The following is a 7,506-nucleotide window of genomic DNA, read 5'->3' on the forward strand; positions in this document are numbered from 1 at the left end:
ATTTGATGATATAAAAATTACAAGGGAAAAAACTAGAAAAATCATTCAGGTTAGAAAAATTTAATTTTCTTGATTGACATATGGATTATTGACATAATCCATACACATGGAGAGTACATTAATTAAAATACACATTTAGAAACACCAGTGTACAGCTTCATAATTCTTTTTTAACCATGGAAAATATTGTATTTGTGTGCATAGGAAGGACAGCTGCAAGCCCTTCACAGAGTAAACTCCACCCCAAGGGAAAATCTTAAAAATACGGAATGCTTCATGAATTCACATGTCATCCTTGCATAGAGGACATGTTAATATTTTCTGTATCATTCCAATTTTAATATATGTGCTGTCAAATAAAATACCATAAATTCATTATCACCTTAGGCAACATGAGAGAATTCACACTGGGGAGAAACCATGTCTGCCATCTATGTGAAAAAAACTTCACTGATATTTCTACCCTCAAAAGACGTCAGAGAACTCATGCTGAAGAGAAACCATATGTCTGCCCTCTATGTGGGAAATCCTTCAGTCATTGTGGTAACCTTAGGCAGCATGAGAGAACTCACTCTTTGGAGAAACCACTTGTCTGTGATGTTTGTGGAAAATCCTTCAGTCAATGTATTCATCTTACACAACATGAGAGAACTCACACTGGGGAGAAACCACATGTCTGCCATCAATGTGGGAAAGGCTTCACTGTTAGTTCTGCCCTCAGACAACATGGGAGAATTCACACTGGAGAAAAACCATATGCCTGCCCTCTGTGTGGAAAATCATTCAGCACATGTGGTAGCCTTAGGTGACATGGGAGAACTCATACTGGTGAGAAGCCATATGTCTGCATTGTTTGCAGAAAATCCTTCAGTCAATATATTCACCTTACACAACATGAGAGAAGTCACACTGGGGAGAAACCATATGTCTGCCACCTGTGTGAGAAAACCTTTAGATATAATTCTTCCATTAGGAAGCATCAGAGAACTCATTTAAAATGTGCATTTGGAAGAGTCTTTAGCTACAGGTATGATCTTTTAAAAAATGAAAGAACGTACACATGAGTGTACTTCTCTGTCAAAGTAATCAATGTGTAATTGCCTTTATTTCCAATCTATCCTTAAATAACATGATTGCACTATCCTGGGAGGAGCTCTATGTCTGTAATTACCTGTAATACATTTCAGCTGAGCTCCAGCCTTCATGTATATAAGCACAGCTCAGAGTAAGTATAGCTTCTAAACCATGAAACTAGAAAGAAAGGTCTTTACCAAGAGAAGGAAACACTAGGAGGACAAGAGATAACTTTTTATGGAGTATTCAATGAAAAAATATGAAAAAACCTTTACTTAGAGAGCAACACATTATTGGTCTTGATCTTCCTCTGTTTTAATTCATCTGAATACATATTTCTTTTGATGTCAGACACTGAATACCATGAATAATCAACCTTCTTTAAAATTGAATCATATAATATATATTCTTTTGTAGCTGACTGTTTTGATCACCATCTGTAAATCAGGATATTCAGTGTGTGTTTATGGAACATTGTTAGGAGTGTTCCATCAGATGAATTGTTTTTATTTTAGATATTCATTCTCTTAATAATTGGCTTTTTGTTTACCATGTTTTAGTTACTATGAAAAATATACTTCCTTTAAAATGGCTATGCTTGAGTTTGGAGGACCTAGACACTCATTATTCTCAAGCATGCAAAACATAAATTGCTGGATCTAAAATAGGTGCATGGGACCAGAAGACTGCATGAGGATGGCAGAATAGGGAGCCCCAAGACTCAGTCCTTCCACTACAAAATATATTAGGCAGGCAGGATTTATCTAAAACAGTTATTTTGGATCTACAGAGGCCAGAAGAACACTGTACAGCATCCAGGAAGAACAGAAGGAAGTGGCTGACTAATTTTAGCAAAGAACAGAAAATTGCTCTCCCCTAAAAGTGGCTACTGGCACCCTTATCTCACTCTTACTGCATTCCACCTTGGCCCCACCCCTAGCTAGATTGCTGTTGACAGAAAGGGACACAAAAATCCTCTTCCCCAAGACCAAGGAAATGCATGCATGGTAAAGAACTGATTGCAGCTTTTGATTGATGACTTTGGATTGCTGGAGCACAGTAATAAGGGTGGCCACTCTCACAAACCACACTTACAGAGGCCATGGTGACAGCCATTATTTCAACACACTCTGGGAGGCAGAGGTAAGTTGAAGAAACTACTCTTCCTCACGGCTGCAGGAGACAGATGAAGGGATGCATTTTCTGGGCAGGTCAATAGAGCTCAGCTTTCAGAACAGTGAAGGAAGCTTTTGATGCCCTTCCTGACTCTCTAACCAGGGCATTTGGGACATGGTCTGCATCCCTACATGGGCTACTGGCCTTGTTTCATAAGAAAAGGTTGACAAGAAAGTCCTCCCTAATGTGCCTCTCAACCCAGCTGCAATAGCAGCTTGAGGTATTGAAAGGCATATAAGAGCTATAGAGCCAGATGTTATGAAGCAATAGCTTGTGGACTTCAAATACCTAGGGAGAGGATGTCTACCTTCTGGGACACAGAGGGTACAAACTCCTGAAAACAGGGGAACTACAAATCAACTAACAAGTAAAGAACAGGACAAGAAACAATCACATAAAGACAAGGAAAACCATGTACACTACATTCACTCTCTGCAGGCATTCCTGATAAGAGGGCCAATGCTCATGAAAATCTCTTATTACAAGCTGGTTACAAAATCAAGAAACAAACACATAAGGGAGTAAATACCAGAATTAACATATTAAAATATAGAGTGTGCAACAAGAGTACAAGACAAACAAACAGGAAATGATGTTCCATCCAAAGGAAAAGGATAAAATTTCAGAAGCCAAAAATGAAGAAGGCCAATATGTGGACATACCAAATGAAACCTTTAAAAATATCTTAAAATACTCAAGGAGATGAAGGAAAATACAGAGAAAGAACTAAAGTTTGCAGGAAAACAATGATTAGGCCATATGAGAATCTTAGTAAAGATACAGATTTTGAAAGGAACCAACCTAAGAAAAGTACTGGAGCTGAAGATGATAATAACTGAAATAATTTCCAGAATGGTTTCAAGGGAAGATTAACAGTGGAAGAAGAAAGAATCAGTGAACATAAAGACAAGGTAATTGATATAAATCAGGCAGAGGAGCAAACATAAGAAAAGAATTATAAAATATGACAATTGCTTAAGAGATCATGGAGACACTTTTAAGCATACTAATGTATGAATCATAGGAGTCCCAAAAGGAGAAAAATGAAAGGGGCAGAATTAATAGTCAAAGAAATAATGAGAGAGAACCTCCCAAGTTGAGCAAATGATGTGAATATACACATCCAAGGCTCTCAGAGGATACAAATCATGAGAATTATGAAGAGAAATACACACTCACATTTACTGATCAATACATTGTGGAATACAAAGGACAAGAAAAGACTTCTGAAAGCTTCAAAAAAAGGCAATGAGTTATGACCAAGGAAATACAAATAAGATTGCTTGATGATTCTCATCAGGAAACATGAAATAATGAAGACAGAGAGCTGAAATTCTTAATGTGCTGAAAGAAAACAGATGCCAACAAGAAACAATGTCAGGAGAAACTTTCTTTCAAAAAGGAGGGAGAGATTAAGACATTTCCAAATAAACTAAAGCTGAAGGTGTTCCTCACAAGTAGAGGTGTCCCACAAGCAGTGCTAAAGGGACTTCTTCACATGAGAAGGAGAGGATACTAAGCAGTGGTATGAATGGCCATAAAGAAATGCATACCTGTGATAAATTAAACATTTGGGTAAGAATAATTCCAGAATTGTGGTGCCAGTGTACTTTTTTTTTTTTTTTTTTTTTTTTTTTTTGGTTTGTAACTCCATTTCTTACTTCCTACATATGCTAAATACAAATACATGACAAGTAATGGTAAATCTATGGGTTGGAATATACAAAGTACAAAGGTATATGTGATAACATGCACAAAGGAAAAGGTGTGAATAGAGAAGGGTATAGGTAAATTATATGTGTATGCCATTGAAGTTAAGGGGGTATCAAAATAAATATTATTGTTATATACCTGGATGTTAAATTTAAACCACTTAGTAACCACAAAGGAAATAGATATTAAAATATATCCAGATAGAAAAAGAAACAACTCAATTTGGTTGTGACAGTTGGATTCATGTGTCAACTTGGCCAGGTGATGGTGCCCATGTGTCTGGTCAAGCAAGCACTGGCCTAATGTTATTGCAAGGCCATTTGCAGCTGGTTAATAAACCAGAAGGCTGCTGTGCCAGTTTGGATTATTATGTTCCCTAAAATGCCATTATCTTTGTGCAATCTTGTGGAAGCAGACATATTGGTGTTGATTAGTTTGGAACCTATTAACTGGGTATTTCCATGGAGATGTGACTCAATCAATTTTGGGCAAGACTTTAATTGAATAACTTCCATGGAGGTGTTAACCTGCCCATAGAGGGTGGGTCTGAATTAAATCACTGGAGTCACATACAAAGCTGACAAACAGAAGGAACTTGGAGAAGCCAAATGACATTTTGGAGAGCAGATGTGAATGACATTTTAGAGAACAACTGAGAATGTCATTTTGAAGAGCAGCTGCAGCTAAGAGAGGAGAAAATGCCCCAATAGCAGCACTTTGGAGAATGTCATTTTGTAACACAAACTGAGAGCAAGCAGATGGCAGCCACCTGTGTTCCCAGCTAACAGATGTTTTCAGGACACCACTGGCCATCCTCCATACTGAAGGTAACCAACAGTTGATGTCTTACCTTGGACAATTTATGACCTTAAGACTGTAACTGTGTGACCATATAAACCCCCTTTGTAAAAGCCAATCCATTTCTGGTATTTGGCAAAAAGGCAGCATTAGCAAACCAGAACAGATTTTGGTACCAGAGAACTGGGGTGCTGCTGAGTTTGCAAATACCAAACATGTTGGCAGAGGTTTTAAATGGATAAGGAGAAGATTCTGGAAGAATTGTGAGGAGCTTGATAGAAAAAGCCTAGACAACTTTGAAGAGACTGTTGGTGGAAATACGAGCTCTAAAGATACTTCTGATGAGGTCTCAAACCGCAGTGATGAATGTTTCATTGCAAACTGGAAGAAAGGTGATTCTTAATTTAAAGCAGCAGATAATTTTGCAAAACTGAATCCTGGTGTTGGAAGGAAGGCAGAATTTGAAAATGACAACCTGGAGTACTTAGCTGAAGAGACTTCAACACTAAATATCAAGAGTGTGGTCTGGCTTCTCCTTGCAGCTTATAGTAAAATGGGGGTGGAGAGAGATAAGCTAAGAACTGAATTCTTGGGTACAAATAAACCAGAAACTGGTGGTTTGGAAGATTCTGGGCTTCTGAAAGCTACAGCTCCACATGAGGATTTAACCAAACATGGAACCCAACCATCATTTCAGTACAAGCCAGGATTGGAGATGGAGGTATCCAGAAAGGATTTTTGGAAAGTCCTTTTGTCTGATGCTTTTGACACTTGCAAACTGCATACCAAGCCTACAGAATTTTTGTGAAATCTGTATAAATGGAAGCATTGCTGGTCTGGACTGGAGGAAATGAATAAGGAACAAGTTGAAGGAAAATTTTCTGCAAAGACAGAGTCATGGAGGTTGAGGTCTGGAAGCAAGTGGTTCCTGGCTGGGAGAGTGGAGGAGTGTCCCATGCACATGGAAAGGGTATTTGACCCAGAGGCAGAGGGCAGGCCTTCCACCTCAATGTTCAGGAACAGTGCTGCCACCCCAGACCCCAGAGTGAATGGAGCACATTCCCTGGAGATTGGGGAGAGTCTTTGCCCTGGAAAGGCAGAGTCTGGTTGACACCCCAATGTTTGAGAAGAGTGGGGCCAAGAAGAAGGTGGTCTCCCCAATGTGTGTGGATATGTTGGAGCACTCACCCCAGTGAGAGAAAGGAGCTGCCATGAAGGCCCTTGGAAAGGATTGGACTTCTGTACTCTCAAGCCCCAATGACACAACATGGTTAAATAAATGACTCTCAAACTTTGAAATCAATTAAAATATGCCTTGTGTGTTTTAGGAACTGTTTTGGTACTGTGAACCCTGCTTTCCTTTCAGTTCCTCCTTATGGCAATGAGAATGTTTGTCCTATGATTTTCTCTCCTTTGAGTATTGGAAGCAGATAACTTGTTCCAAGTTTCACTAACCCACAGCCAGAGGGGAATTTTACTTTAGGACAGACCACAACTGTAACTGATTTTGGTGGGATCTTGTACTTACCTGTTGTTACCAAAATGATTTAAGATTTTATGATTTTGCAATTGGATGAATGTAATTTGTTTATGGAAAGATCCAGTCATTTTCAGGCCCAGGGGGTGGAATGTGGCAATTGGATGTTTTTTTGAACACCAAAACACTGTTATATTTGAAGCAATCTTGTGGGGACAGATATATTAATGTTGATTGGGTTGAAACTTATTGATTGAGAGTTTCCATTGAGATGTGGCTCCATCAACTGTGGACAAGATTTGATTGCATAATTTCCATGGAGGTGTTACCCTGTCCATTCAGGGTGGGTCTGAATTAAATCACTGGAGCCACATAAATAGCTAACAAACAGAAGGAACTTGGAGAAGTTAAGAGTGACATTTTGGAGAGCAGATGTGAGTGACATTTTGAAGAGCAGCTGAGAATGATATTTTGAAGAGCAGCTACATCTAAGAGAGGAGAAAACATCCCAAGGGCAACACTATGTAGAATGCCATTTTGAAACACAATCTCAGAGCAAGCAGACACCAGCCAACAGACATTTTCAGGACACTATTGGCCATCCTCCAGTGAAGGTACCCAACTTTGATGACTTACCTTGGACTCTTTATGGCCTTAAGACTGAAATTGTGTAACCAAATAAACCACCTTTATAAAAGACAATCCATTTCTGGTATTTTGCCAAAAGACAGCATTAGCAAACTGGAACAGCAGATTTATTAAATCAGAAATCAGTGGGCCACAGCTGTGGCTGATTACATCAATGATTACATCATTTTGTGCCTTCCAAAAAGAGAGAATTCAATCAGTTGGATTTAAACCAAAGAGCTGAACACTTTTAAACAAGACAGATAGAGGATCTTCACTTCTTCTTCAGCTAGCCAGTGAAGCATTTCCTAGGAGTTCATTGAACACCTTCATCAGAATTGCCAGTTCACTGCCTGAGGATTTCATCAAACACCTTCATTGGAGTTGCCAGTTTGATAACTGCCCTATGGAATTTGGACTCATCATCCCCACAGCTGCATGGACACTTTTATAAAATCTTATATTTAGATATCTCTTATTGATTCTGCTTATCTGGAGAACCTTAACTAATAAAACTTTGTACTGAGAGTGGTTCTTGAGAAACATAATCTTAAAATGAGGTTTTACAGTTGGTTTCCTTCTCTGGTTAGATTCAAAGGCAGTAATGACTCCATTTACAATAATCAAGATGGCACTGACAG

The 7,506-nt window shown here is 38.7% G+C and overlaps 1 non-coding gene across 1 annotated transcript; it reads right to left on the reverse strand.

Annotated features, from left to right (window-relative positions):
* Positions 1–258: 258 nt before the first annotated feature.
* On the reverse strand, positions 259–365 carry LOC119525794. The gene has a single exon (XR_005215017.1). It is a non-coding gene; the product is annotated as a U6 spliceosomal RNA (small nuclear RNA).
* Between the last annotated feature and the right edge of the window lie 7,141 nt (positions 366–7,506).

Source organism: Choloepus didactylus (assembly GCF_015220235.1).
Source record: "Choloepus didactylus isolate mChoDid1 chromosome 26 unlocalized genomic scaffold, mChoDid1.pri SUPER_26_unloc2, whole genome shotgun sequence".
Taxonomy (NCBI): domain Eukaryota; kingdom Metazoa; phylum Chordata; class Mammalia; order Pilosa; family Megalonychidae; genus Choloepus; species Choloepus didactylus.